Raw genomic sequence first — 15,449 nt, 5'->3', positions numbered from 1 at the left:
GCCCTCAGCTTTTTCTGACACCATGGAAAGTCAGTGACCCACAGGATTCCCCGAGGTGGTTGTCACTGTGCTCTCAAATTTGTCTTGCAATTCACTCCTTTCCCCTCTTTTTTAATGTCCCCTAAGCAAAGCAATCCTATTCTCACCTGTTTGTTCTCACACATGAATCTCATTACTCCTTTAGGCAGCATTTCACTCTTCTCAAAACTATTTTTTCTTGTTGTATCCTTTTTAAGATTGTGGGACCATACCTGACCACAGTGTTGCAGATGAGAGTATAGCACTTACTGATATAGAGACATTAGGTTTGAGGATTATTGTTCAGTCAATTCCTAATGCTTTTCTAAACACCTCTGATCTTTCTGATGGATTATCTGTGTCAAACAGAAGTTTTCATTTCATTTTCATTTCATTTCATTTCATTTTCATTGAACTGTCCACAGTGACATATGGGACTTTCTCCTGAGTGGTAAAAGTTAATTCAGTGCTCTTTAGTGTGCATCATTTGTTTTACATGTAACCGCTTTCTGAGAAGAAATTAATTTGGAATGCAGGAAGAATGTTTTTTTGAGCTTGTTACTCTATGAACTACCCCAAAAAGTTATTTGAATAATTTAAAATCATTCATTGCCATAAACAAGCCATATTATATGTGACACTTTTCCAACAATAGGCAATGTCCCCAAAATTAACCTTGAAATATTTTATAATGTAGTTTCTATTCAGAGATTACATCAACCTTAGGAAGAAACAGCAAAAAGGGATACTGGTTCTTGTACTTCATGGTAAAATTCAAAACCTTAGGATGAGATTTCATCTCGGAGAAATGTTGTCTTTGTCTATATAGACATGTAAATATGCATATAAAAATGTTTTAAACAGAAGACTAAGCTGAAGCCCAATTTCTAATTGCTGTAGAATTTTACGTGTTTTTAAAATACCCAGCCAGTTCAATCATTGCCATCCTCCCCTGCCCCTGCTTATGAAGAATGACCATATAATGCAGTATTTCTCCAGCAGAGCTAACCAGTTATGGCTATACTCTTCCTTTTTTACCCTCTCTCCATCAGTGAATGCTTCAAGTTTCCTTATAAAGACCAAATGTATTCCTGTCCTATATGGACTTAGTATCTTCTGAATATTATTTATGTCAGAAGCACTAAGTTTGGAAATTGAAGCCAAGAGAGATCAGATTTATAGTCTGGGCACTGAAGCCCACATCTGTTTAAGCACCTGTATTGCTATTTTATTAATATACTCTTGTCCTCATTTTTTTTCTCTTTACTCTTTCATTAGGTACACTTTCTCCTTGGCAGCCCAGCAACATAACCATGTTTCCATTCTACATTAAGTGCCTTACACAAAATTAACTTTTTAGTAGTCTTCTGATACATAGCTTAACTTCTGTATCTCTGAATATCATGAACATTACTTTGCAGCTGACATTAACATTAGGAGTCTATTGTATTTAGACACTGAGAGCTTCTTCTAATGAATGATCTAGAGAAGCCTGAGTCACTATTTAGGCTTAATTGTTTAAGATGGAAGTTATTCAGCAGCTCTCCAATGACATATTTAATTAAATGCCACGAGCATGCACGTGCCCCCTGGTGCCAGGTTTAAATTTTCTGTATCAGAAGGTTCTTCCCACTATTCTGCCCCACAGGCCATGAGAACATTAATGCTGTTGGTTAATACATCTTCATTTTAATATAATGTATTTAATCTTTTCACGCATTCGTTCTTAATTAAAGAAGAATTCAAAATAATAAGATGAGGAAAAAATAAGTTGTTTTTCTACTTAAAAATACTTCCAAATGAGATAAACTCTCAGCAAATTCCATCTGGATAACTCAAAGACAGAGGAAAATATGCCAATAAAAATGTTTTTGATAGAAGTTCAATTATAAACACTATAAAAGCATGAAATACATACCACTAAAATTAACGTGGATGAGAGGAAGGAAAGCTAGGAGGTTATAAAGCAGCAAAGGATCTAGAATGACAAATGTCAAGCAAATTGGGAGCATAGGCAGATATTGAGAAAGAAGGCAGGTAAGATACGGAAGATGGGTAGTACTGCAAGTCATCTGATTACAGTGCAATTAATGTAACTGTTAGATGTGTTATCTAGCCCAGTAAGGATTCTCCATCATTACTCTAGTGGTGACCCAAGTGGCTATATAGTAAAGCATCCCCAGAGAAAAGAGAACCAAGGAACCAACCAAATCTAAACCTCATCATCTACAGTTATTTAATCTCTCTGGATTATTGGCCATCAAGATAATTTCTTACAAGAAAGCCAGCTTAAGATAGGTCCAAAATGCCAAACACAAAAATCTGCAAATTAATATTGTTGTCACTATACATATTAAATAGCTCTCTGTGTTTGCAATGAAGAAAACCTAGTAGGTATTGTCAGTTAATGTAAACACTACTTGGGATTAACCCACAAAGAACCTGGCATTTTGTAGATAGTCAACATTAGATTATGTTTGTGTATGTGCATGTGCAGGTAGAACTAGTTTCCAAGTAGTGAATGATTTGCTACAGCTACTCAGAAAAAAGTGCATGGTTAAAGAAAGTGTACCATAGGCATAGCATGTGTAATAAGTCTTTTTCTCCTACAATGTTTATACTGAAATTGAGCTGTATTATGTGTTTGATTCTTTTACAGACACAGCACGAAACTCAGTTGAGTAGTTGCACAGGCATCTAAAGAGAGCTCTAGGCTTTAAGATACACTTATTTTATCCAAATACCATTGAACAATCCTATAGTGAAAGCTAGAATCTTTTCAGTGTATTCAATCCTCCAGTAAAATATCTACAGATAAAACTGTAAAAGAAGAATCAGAAGCCTTCTGTGTTCTCTGCAGAGCTGTTTAAGTTGCTTTTACCTGCCCTGTAAGAGAGAGGAGCAACCATCTCCTTCCACAGAATTGTGCATCTTGGTCTTGCCTGTGAGTATGGTAGATGTGTAATATTTGGAATTAAATATCTATGAGTGACTGACGCATGCGCAAGTCAGGCATGCAAGTCATTGCAGTATATGTGTTCTACTGCAGTTGTATATACGCAAGCCCTTATTTGCACACTTGGTTAGTCTAAAAATCTGTTAACCTGTAGTGGTGCTACCTGGTTTCAGTCTTTCCACATTGTCCTTATTTTCAAAAGTACCAAATTACATACCAGTGCAGTATTTTGCTGTTGTAGATTTTATTATGTATAAAGATTTTCTGTGTTAAAAATATAATTATCAGTACATCTTGTAGTAAATGGAAACTTGAAGACAGATGTCCTGGATTTTATATTAGTGGTCTACAATATATGTGAAATACGGTGCATCACTTGGCATAATCACAGAATGCTCCTCAGTTTGTCTCCTAGTAAAAAGCCATTGCAGCTTTGAAGTACAATTAAGCTATTGGTATGGTAATCACCTCCAATTTATAATATGATATAACATGAAGTCATAACTATCGTGAACTCCTTGGGGCTCCAGATGTGCAAATACATTGCCTGGTTATCTCCTTTCAGATTTCCTTGGTTAAGTTGGCAAATGACACTGAAAGGACTAACTTAGTAGATAGAGCAATTTGCTTTACAGTTTAGGTGTGAAAGTTTTGAATAATTTATGTTGTATTTGAGTTTCTTTGGATATTTATGTATCAGAATATTTTCATATTCTCTATTATGGAGTTTAAATACAATCAATAGAGCATAGCTACAAGCCAAGATTAAAATTATGCCAGCGTGTCTCACTGCTGGTAATGTGTTTTAAGGGTTCTTGTTCCAGGAAATATTTAGCATTACCAGAAAGCATCAGTTGTAGACAGGATTATTGACCTGAGTATAAATCCTTGTGGCTTTGAATTACTACTTTATGCCTACAAGACCCTTCTTTCCTTTCCACCCATGTGAAACACTTCAAAATTGATAATCCTATTCCTGTATCTCCTGTGAAACTACTCTGCTTATCCAGCTCATCCTACTGTGTCTTGAAAAAATCAAGTTTTGGATTTGGAAACACTTGGTACAAGTGTGTAGCACAGTAGGCAAATACATCTCAACACATTAAATTGCAAATCTGAGCTAAATTCTATCAAATTATTTCTTTATGCTAGTATTAGTGAGGAAGCTGGTAGCTGCATTTAGTTACCTGACACTTCCCAAATAGGCAGAGGTTTTTGAGAAGCTCTCACTTTGCAATACTTGCAAACAGATGTTTGTTATTTCTCATCAGTCAAGAAACTCCTTAAACTACAGAAAGGACTTTTCATTGTTTCAGACAATTATTTTCAGAGCAGAAACAATTGTTTTGGGAATAGAAAAGGAATTACTACTCACAAATTTAAGTCTACAAAATACAGAAAATACAGGGCTTAATATTGACAGTTGGTTAGCTCAATGGTTTTGCACAGAAGTTACATTTTATGAATGTTTTCAGAGGTGACAAGGAGTATCATAGCATACTGTGTATAGTGATATACCTGACAATTGTGACTTTTTGTTATGTTTGCCATTTCTGTTACTACCACTACTACCTATTTTTCCATGATGTATCTTCTCCACTTGGGCTGATTAAATGGACTGACAGGATTCAAGGGTCAGAAGTCTCAGTAACGAGTGGTTACTAATGTGAATTATGCCCATTTTCAGGATAAATTAAGTACCAGGCCGTAGCTTTACGAAGGGAAACACCACAAGGAGTTTCAGTGACTATATTAATAACTTTCGTGCTTACCGAAGTAAAAAACTGCACTTGTTTATGTGTGTAGCTTTAGGATACTGTGTTTTAAAAGATTGGTTTCTGAAGCTTGTCCTTGAGTCTTCATAGGCCAAGTTGGAGAAAGGTTCCTGGCTGTGAATCCATTATCTAAGATATTTCCTGGATTTATGCCATGAACTATTGAAGTCAATATTATTTTTAAATGTATTTTTTATTTTTCAGAGCCAGCATTTCAAAAGTTTGCATGCATGAGTGTACATAAGCATGTTTTGTATGCCTGCTTTTGAAAACCTGGTTCATATTATTTTTTTTCTAATGAGATTTTTTGATGTTATTGTATTATTTTATGTTATTCACCATATTTTTTTAATAAAACTCTTTGTTTACAATGAGTCATCATGAAATCAGGATTAATATTTTGGCAGTGACACATTAAATGCTAAAAACTATGGACTTCGGTGTGCTTTTGTGACATTTTAATCAACACCAAAGGAATTTGCAGGTCACACTGCACTTAGGGTGCTTTTCATTGCACCCTTTAAGAATGCCATGTTTCATTACAGCAGTGGTGAACGTGGCCATGAATTTACAGTAATTTAATGCAAATAAAGTACAATTGTTGTTTTGGCATCATAACAAAGGGTTTAAATACAGAGTATTAATTTTACTTCAGGCTTAAAATCCTGTTTCTTGTCCTATAAATAAATATTATCAGTAGTTCCTAAATGCAAAAGCATTTGCAGAATAGATTTTCACATCTCTCTCAACAAAAAAATTGATGACATTTTCTTCCCCTGTTGGTCAGGATCGCTGTCTACTGAAGCATATCATTAAATTCTGATCTTGTCAATCGTGTGTCAGTTTTTTAAAAAGCATGACTTCATCATCTCATTTCAAGAATTGCAATGAAATCACCACAGGTAAGTAAGACTTATCTATCAGATGGTACTTCTCTCTTTTCACAATCAATTAAATACAAAAGTGACTTATTATGCAGAAATTATGCTGGTAGCAACATGAGTATAGAGCAGTATTTTGAATTATTTATTCTGGCAGCATGCCAGACTGATGGTGTATTTCCTCCAACTGATATATTTTTTAAGCAAAAGAAGTACATAAACTCCGAGTCAGTTTTTCTAGTAACTCTTTCACTTCTTATATGTTACTTACTTGTTTCTTCAGTTCAGCGTTAAATTGTCAGTTCACTTTCCAGGAAGTTTTGTCATGTCATTATTCCAGCAAGACATGTTGTAGTAGTAATAACAAAACAAAACCAGGCTTTGACCATGCAAACCCTGAGAGTTATTTGCACCACAGGGTTGTGGTGGTGGAGGCGAGGATTACAGCAATAAAACACTGAAGAACTTTTTCTTCAAAAAGCAAAAATGTTCATGTTTTCTTTACTCCATGATAAAGCTAAGATTTTACAGTTTCTTCTCATCTGCATGATAGTTAGAAAGCAGATTTTTCCAATATAATTTTCCTTATAAAATGGCAGCTACTTTTATTGCTTATCCTGAGCATACCTGCTTTCTTTCTTCTCTACTTTACCTTTGAATGGTAAAAGAAATGTATTATGATATTCATGCCTCATAGGTTCCTCCTTTTTTCACCTCAATAAGCATTCATCTGGGTGAAGATAAAGGGACAAGGTAGACATAACAAATTCCATATTTGTTGCCTATTTACATTGTTTTGATATCTTTGCAGTACTACACATTCTTTCTGTGAATCACATTTAAAACTTATAGCTCATGAGTCGTTATAAAAATATCACATATGTTTGTCATAGAAACTTTATCAAAGAGAAATTCCTAATGAAGTAGCACAGATGCCATCCATGTGTACCATGTAAGACATTTGTATATGCGGAGATTCATTAGAAGCACTCTGACATGTGCTTGACTCATAACAGTGCTTCTATTGATTTTGGGGAGCTCTGGTTGATATTCTATATACAACTGAGTCTTATAAAGCCAAATTTCAGCATTTCAGTGTATTTTGTTCTATGCGTAGAGAGCTGTATTGTGTTTTCCTTAGAGCAAAAGGTCTTCTCACCATGGTAATACAAAGCAGCCACACAGGTATGTATATATTGAGAAATGTCCAATAAAAGGCATAATGTAGAACTGGAATTTTAACTCAGAAATAAAATACAGAGAAATAAAAGCACTGAAGGTTTTGTTCTGAAGTCAAATCCAGAACAGGTGTGTCTCATCTGTAAGAGTGCTGAGGAGGAGAACATCATAAATTGGAATCAAAACATGAATTTGTGATAAAGCAATATTGGAAAAACATCACATATCTGTAACACTAAAATTAAAGACAAGATGCCTATCATCTCTCTGTTCTCCCTTACTTAATATTTTTCTTTACAATGACTGTTAGAGTCCTCTCATCTTTGGACTATGTGATGCATCATTATTTTTTAAGTCAGTACTTAGAAACATTACAGAGAACAATTAACTACCAAGACCAGTATGAATTTAAGGTGGCCAGTCAAGCATGTAGGAGGAGGAATGCCACCCAATATTTTACATAGGTTCCATAGTGTACAATGAAAAGTTGCACCAGACCAAGTTGCTTTGGTGTGCTCTGACCTGTGCAAAAACATTGATGGAGGAATATCACCTTGCAAACTTATGCTCTCCTTCCAGTTATTTTTATATTCTATTTTACAGATATGGTTCATTATAAGGTATTTCCACCACAGTGCAAAGCATAGTAGAGGAAGGACAAAATTAATACTTAGTTTATATCTCCAGGTTCATGATCTGCCAGGACACTTCTTAGTCTGCTTTAACAGCAATGGATGGGATATGAATCTGGGGAAAAGTTTACTGTCAGAGTATTTAAATATTCATCTTTTAGCAAAGTTGTCTGGCAGTTTGTTACTTGAATTGATTTCCTGAAAATATAAGTCCAAAAGATGAAACAACCCATAGCTGGCTTAGCAGAATACCGGTGGTGACTTGAATTTCCTGTGTTGTTACTGGTCTAAGAGTACACACAAAGAATCTGTGCGTGTGTTTATGTATGTGTTTATCAATGGAAAAAATAGTGAAATTAGGCTGTTTCTCCCAGATAAATCAAATTCTCTCAACCTTCTTTATCTACTATGAGGTAGAGTTATAGGACAAAAGCCTACGTCTTTAAAAACACTTTGCATGCTTTCTTCAGGCAGGATAGCTGGCTGCTATGAATAAGATTAATGACATGAAGTTTTTGCACTAGTAGTGATACATCCTGAATACTCTATTAATGTGCTGTTCCATATTCATGGTTTTTGCAGTAATGTCTGTTGTGTTGGTTAAAATCAACAGCAAAACAATTTTTTCATCAGCATTGGAATTAATGAAGCCTAGTTCGTAATGACATTGTGTCCCAACTCACTCTAATGCAACAACCCACGTCTCTTCACAATGCTTCCAGTTCTGTCCCACATTTCTCTGCTCCTCACCACATAGCCAGTGTTCCTTCCCATTTCCTTGTTGTCTGTACCATGAGAGGCAGCATGTGCTGTAAATGATGCTAAATGATATGTGCTGGTATACACACAATGACTGGGTAACCACAAACCAAAATAAGGGGCCTAAAGTAGAGCGAAATGAGCAGAGATGGTCTTACCCCTTAGTTTCAGTTTCTCTCCTTTACTGAGATCTTTAATTTCATGAAGGTTGTAGGAACTTACTTATTCTTGAGGCATCTTTCTGAGTGTCAAATATCATTGAAATTAGTGAAAATTGGATTAAATTGGATTGAACCAGGCTAAAATACCATAAGATCTTAACTCTGCTAGATCTGCAGAAAGCATGGCCTCTCATTCCCATGTTCACAGTGTATTCAAACGGTTTTTCATGGAGTGTGTGTTTGTGTTGTTATAAAGTCATGTTAAAGGCAGGTTGGTCTGATGGTGAATTTAGTGCTTACATTTCAACTTTTGTTTCTGATCTGGTGTCAAAATAATAGGTTCTGAGGAAAGTTTTTATTCCTCGTGGTGGGGGAAGAGGGAGAGTTAGAATTTGCCATTTCCTATGACCCAGGGTGGGACTCTGCTCAACTCTGTTTGTCATAAAGAAACACAATGAAGGGTTGTAAACAGGGTGAAATCAAAACTATTTTCAAAGTATAATTGACTCATGGAAATGCTATTTCACTTTCATCTTAGTTCCTTCATGCATTCTTCTGAGAATCTCAGTGTGGGTTAAATATTTACAAGTAAGACCACAACAGCAAAAGAATGAATCGGAAAATAACATATTCTGTGCCAAGGTCTCATTGCATTGCACCACCATAACATTTAGATAGAAAGGCAAGTTGAAACTCACTATTCCAGAGCAAGAAGGAAACCTAACTAAACGTGAGGCCAGTTCTGAGATCAAAGCTGCTTGAGAAGCATGGACCAAAAGCCAAGCCTCATGATACTGTGGCAGTGACCTGAGTCCTTAATTAACACATTTGCTAATTAATCCTCCAAACCTTTGGCTTCCAAAGGTTCCAAAGAGAAAATCAGTATATGTTGCCCATTTTTCCTAATTTAGATGAAGATTCACTATTGCTGTTCAGACACATTTTTCTTCTTTGCAGTTTAAATTAACAGCTTCCAGGCTATTGTAAATTATTCTTCTTCTGTAATTTTTTCTCGCCTGTGAATATTTGAGTTGATAAAGCCAGACACAGTCCCTATTTGTGTGTTGTTCTGTTGCCTGGGATATGTCATGTGCCTTATATTTTGTCCAATGGGAATATGCTCATATGCATTTACTGAAAAACACATAAACTATTTTTTTTCTCATTTTGCCATTTACCTTAAAACCCTCTTCCTACTCCAAAGCAAAATCATCCATCGAAAGGTGTATTTTCTAGGTTCATTTCCATGTGATGATTGGAGGTGATATCTCTGGGAAAACATTTTTCTCTGATATTTCCATATGTGTGAGAATCTCAGCACCTGTGTTGTGCATACTCTAAAATCTTTTGATCATTCATCACACTGTTCCCTTTACCATTTTCATAAATATTTCTCTTCCATTGCATTTGTAGGCAACCCTACTTAGATCAGTAATATTCATCTTTTGGTAGGATGGGATTTGTAGTTGATTTTCATTACTTTGCTAACGTGAATGGTGACAGTCAGTTTAAATACTCATTAGCTGAAGAAACAAAGTAGATTTCAGTAAGTATTTAAAAAGTACCAGCTGTGGAAAAAAAGTGGAAGTAGTGTCTTGTAAGTAAAAATTTGCACATGCAATGTAATGTTTGACTTTTGGTTTAGTTTTCCTTTGTGGTTTTGGGAGTAGCAGGTGGAGGAAAGGATTCTGTGCAGATGCTTTCTACTCCTACCCCTAATCCTTGGTGTCGGGGTTACTCTGTAGTACGCTTGCAAAACCAAATCTTAAATCCTGTTATTTGAACCCCCTGAAGTAAGGAGGGAGCAAGACATCATGAGGGAAATAGAGAAATTAGATCAAGTACATTGTTTTGTGTTTGACATCTCTTTTCTGTTTTGTTTTGTTTTTTAATTAAAATTTCCTTTAAATTATCAGCTCTCTGAAAGCTTGGAGACTTGGTGAGTAATCTTATGTGATGCTGGTTGTAGTTACTAGTATGTGCTTTTTATCTTAGGGTATGATTCTGTTCCTCGTCTAGTCAAGGTAAATCCTACTGATTTACAAGGGAGATAAAACTGACTTTTCACTACACAGCAGATTCTGGCACTTTCAGCTCCACTCCAGGTATCTGTGGCACTGTTCAGGCATATTTTTTCATCTTTTTTCCTTTTTGAAATCTAATCTCTGATTATCATGGTCTTTTAGTAGTATCAGACCTACAAATGTGTCAAATGTTTGTTTACATGGGTCCATCTATTTTCTCTGTCGCATTACTGCTCCTGCTGTAACCATTTCTTCTGGAACCCAAGCTGAAAAACCCATTTGTATTAATACATCTTTAAAGCTCCCTTTAGCTCTTGCTATATGACAGGCTCTCTACCAGCCTTAGTGAGTGCAATCATCATGGGGAGCAGTGGCCTCTTGTCAAGATTTGGTTGGCTCCACTGAGGTACTGCAGGGTCCCATGTCTCTATAGCCAGAGTATGTTTAACCCCTAGAAAGATCATCCCATTTTTAAGAACGTTTGTTATGGAGAAACACTCGTGATTTCTTTTTTGGGGGCTTGGTTGGAAATCTTCAAAGACTTATATAGCCTTACATTCTCCTGAAGTTTTGTTCTGCATGGCAACAGTATGGCAAGTCCACATGGCCCTTTTGGCCATTCAGGTGATTGATAATGCTGGGAACTGAGGCACAGGGCTATGTGGCACAGCTTTCCATGTCTAATTCCACTGCCCTTCCCAGTGCAGCTCCTGCTTTAGAAGATGGGATGAAGCTGAAGACATGGGATGGAGGATTCCTTTGATAAGTACTTGGTTTACAAGGACTTATTGCATAAAAGAACATACAGTCTGTTTCGAGTGGAGATTTTAATAATTTACCAAGATTTTGTTCACTTTGGGATATTTATTCCTTCAGTATTGCTGCATTGGTGGACTTTTTTAGAAAGAATCATGCTTTCCAACCATGCCACACAGGTTTATTTAACTTTCTGTAAAGCGTATTTTATTTATGTTAACAGATTTGTTTGTGCGAGTCAATTTTCATCCATATTTTTGTGTTAACATTTCTTCATAGCATAATCTTACTCTTATGTTGATACATACAATTTTTTTAACCATCTGAATGTGGGCTGATCATAATTTTCATCACCTGCACAAAAGTGCTAGAATCTGATGGCAAACCTTCAGAATAGGCAGGCATATATTATTACCATTTGTGCAGGCAGGGAAGCTAAGCATCATGCTTTTACAGTCACATCTTGACAGAGCAACAACTGCCATCACTAGATCCCTCTGGATCCCTCCTTTGTAATGGGCCGATCAATCAGCACACTGTTGTCATCCATTCCACCTTGAATCAGTTTATTTTCTGGTTTAAATCCAATTATTTTGGAATTATTTTGAACAGAGATCTCTAAAAAGGAAAACAGTTTACATCAATTAGTAGAAGCAAACATATGTTCTGTAGCTTTGCAAAGATCCTATTTAGAATTCTCAAACAAAGTCAGAGCATGTACATATTTTAAAATAAAATGTAATATGTCACATATGATTGTGACAGAAGGGGAGCTGAAATGTAATAATGTTATGAATGCCACGGATGAGGCTGTGTAAAAACCTAGAAATATTGATATGTCACCTAGTTATTGAGAGAGAACCTGCGACAGACTTGCACAGCGTGTGCTTTGCAGGACAATTTCTTTGGCATATTAACACTTAAGATGCACCCTGCATTATTTGTTTCACCTGAGGACTGACAGGCAAAACCACAACCAAATATCTGATTGACCAGGACATATGCTCATGCTTGTTGGCTGGGTGGCCAAACAGCCAAGGTGTACATCCACTCTAAAAGAACAGCTACCTAGTGGGAATGATGAGCTCTGAATCAGCCAGACAGACTGTACTATCTTTTGAGGTGCACTGTGTGTGCCAAAGTACATGGAGTCATCTAGTATATGATAGGTCTTTTGCTGCATTTTGGGACACTGAGCAGCAAAAGGTAATTGAAAAGAAGAGGCAGGCGAAAAGGGATTGACAGGGCGGTACTGCAAAAGAGGGAAAAGACTGAAAAGCTCAGTCTTTGCCATTGTAAAAGGGAGAGGGTAGGAGTATGAGTGAGTGGTAGGACATTTCAGGATTGGTTGGGAGTGTCTGAGGACAAGAGAAGGGGGAGACATTGTGTGAGAGGAGGGAAGGGAGCATGGGAGAGAGTTGAAAGATGGCAGGGGTGGGAAGTTTTCTCAAAACACAGGGGAAGTAGGGAACATGAGATGCTTGACAGCAACTGTGGTATGAGTATGGAGCCAGGGTCTGTGATAGAAATTCATGGATGGAATATTACTGCTCTAAACCTTACATTAGATTAATGAAGAAAAACACCAGGGAGGTAAAAATGGCTTGCTAGATACGGCAGTCATGTACGTGTGTGTTTTCTGAGGCCTTTTGCCAGGAAGCAAGAGATTTTAAGGATGTAAAATAATTGGTATTCTTAAGAAGAAAAACTATTGTCAAACATTAGGAGGTGTCATGGGCACCACTTGCAGGGTACAATGCTTCATGGAAGATTGAGTAAGTTTCTGTAGGAATCGGTTATCCTGGTATGTTGGTACTGGTAAGCGTAAGAGGAAAGCTAGGTGTGTCTAGCATTTTTCACTATTTGTAAGACATGTTTGCTTTCTACTAATTAATAATTTGTTGCTTGAAGGAAGACCTCTTTTATTATCAAAATTGTTGTTGTGGAGGAAAGTACAGGTGCATATCCGACTAACTGATATAACACGGTTGATACACTGTGACCCTCAGCCTAATGTGAGACAAGGGAAATTTCATGATTAACATATCTTCTCCTAAATGAGAGGACATGAACCAAAGCCTAACATGTGGTTGAAGAAACTTGGAGTTACAGTTTCCTGAGTAATTATGATGGTCTTTAGTTGAGATCTGAATTAGGTCATTCAGTCATCATGAAAGCACTGTTTTCAACATCCCATAGTTCTCAACAGATGGAGATGTATTTCAAACTGTGTATACATTTGAATGAGACAAGGCAAACATACAGATAAGTAAAAATAGACTAGGACCCAAAGTGCATTTGCTATTTCTCTTTAAAATTGAAATACTACTTGACAACTACTGAACATCTTGTCCTCTTTGAAGCATTTGTTTTCTCTTCCATGAAGCTAATTTGGTCATGTTTCAAAAATGTTACTATACCGTGATAGCAGTTCTTGTTTAATGCATAAATCTCACCCACAGGGTCTCTGAGTAGAGAAATTAGAGTTATGAACTATAAAGGTGTTGAAATTTTGCAACAGTGCATCCATTAAAGAGGTTTAATTATTATTTCTGTACTGTAGGCAAGAGAGGCTCGTGTTGCTTTCTTACCTGGCACCAAGGAATGACAATCTGGGGATGGACATCTGAATGTTAACCGACTTTCATAAGCCTCCGGGAATATGAACACATCATGTGTTACACTTGACAGTCCTGAAACACACAAACATTTTTCACCATTTCTTCAAGTCTTCAGATAAAAAAATTCTAAGGAGTGTAATAAAGTAGAGTAGGTCTATTTTTAAACTGACTTATCTCTAAGATAATCATAACATATATGGCTAGTGCACCACTGTTACATGCAAAATCTGGATACACATAGACATGATTTTCACTTGCTGCAGCTAAAGACTATAAAGAGACTTAGTTCCTTTGTAAAGCACTTTAAGGTCTACTAGTGAATGAAAACACCATATAAGAGCTAGGTATTATTATCTTTTATTACATTCTTCAAAAGTCTGCCAAGGGCACGTAGGGTGTTGAATGGTGTTCTTGTATTAGAGACTAGTAAAAATGCAAATAACTAACTAAAGCACTTTTTATGAGTTTAATTACTTTTAGACATTTGAACAATATAATTCCTAATGGAAATGTTGATGAACCTCTATTTTATCACCAATTGTTACTCTATAGAGAGTCTTAAATAGTGGGGGATTTATAAATTTTTTATTAGATTTTGATAATTCATCTTGGGGTATATGTGTATTCAGGAAATCTGAAACTTGAAAGAGCATAGCTAATCAGATAGATAATGCTCATCACTCCTCTAGCTTCAGTTGCATGTGCAGCATGCAGTTTCATGAATGTTTGATTGCAGTAATTGGTATTCAGAAGTGTTTGTGCAGTTTTTAAGTATGGCTCTTTGTATGGTTGGCCAAGTTTTTAGCTTACACTAAATAGCATGATGTTCGCTATGTTTTTTAAAACTTGGCAAATACATGCAGAAAAGTATGATTTTAAGTTGTATGTACATGCCTCATGACTGTGGGTACAACTGAAAAAGGGAATGCAAATGTACCTGATTAGTTGATTGCAGTTGAATGTACAAGGTATCTGTGCACTGTTATTGAAAGTATTTGCATAACAGACATGTATATCTAGTAGTAAAATATAGTTACTAAAATTGAAACTCATCAGCTCATTGACACATACAGGTTAGGAATACAAGAGAGAACAGTTTTTGAATTGTAGTCTTCTAAACTACATTTCTTGAATGTGCAATTTATCATTTAGAAGGGCCTTTCATCAGGAGGTTGTTTTGGCACAGAGGTAATGATGTTGTGTATTCTGAGAGGATACAAATGAATTGTTCCATAGTTGTTGTGGAAATAGCTCTTTACTTAGCTTGAAAGCAGGGACAATACAGGCTAGAATGGTGTAAAATTGTAATGAATCCTGTCTAATATCAATCTATCTTCATGACAACAGATGCAAACTTTGCAATACTTCAGCTGGCATATAAAGAATATGTTATATTGCTATGCTAACAAGATGCTTCAATGTTTTTGTGGATTTCAAAACACTATTGAGGGCATGGAAGCTGTTTGTTCCTTTATATCTAACTAGGAATGGGAATAAAACCGGATATGACTGAAATCCTGTGCATTAATAAGTTCAGTTTAGATTTATATGAAGCTAGATTGCTTTTTTGAAAACTATTTCATTCTGAAACGAATGATAATTAATGACATAACTGAAAACATTAGCCAAATCAAGATTTTAATTTTAACATGAATGGCACAGTATTAACTATTTTAGAATTGAACCG

This window comes from Harpia harpyja, chromosome 1, assembly GCF_026419915.1.
Source record: "Harpia harpyja isolate bHarHar1 chromosome 1, bHarHar1 primary haplotype, whole genome shotgun sequence".
NCBI classification, from domain to species: Eukaryota; Metazoa; Chordata; class Aves; order Accipitriformes; family Accipitridae; genus Harpia; species Harpia harpyja.
This window is presented reverse-complemented; position numbering follows the sequence as displayed.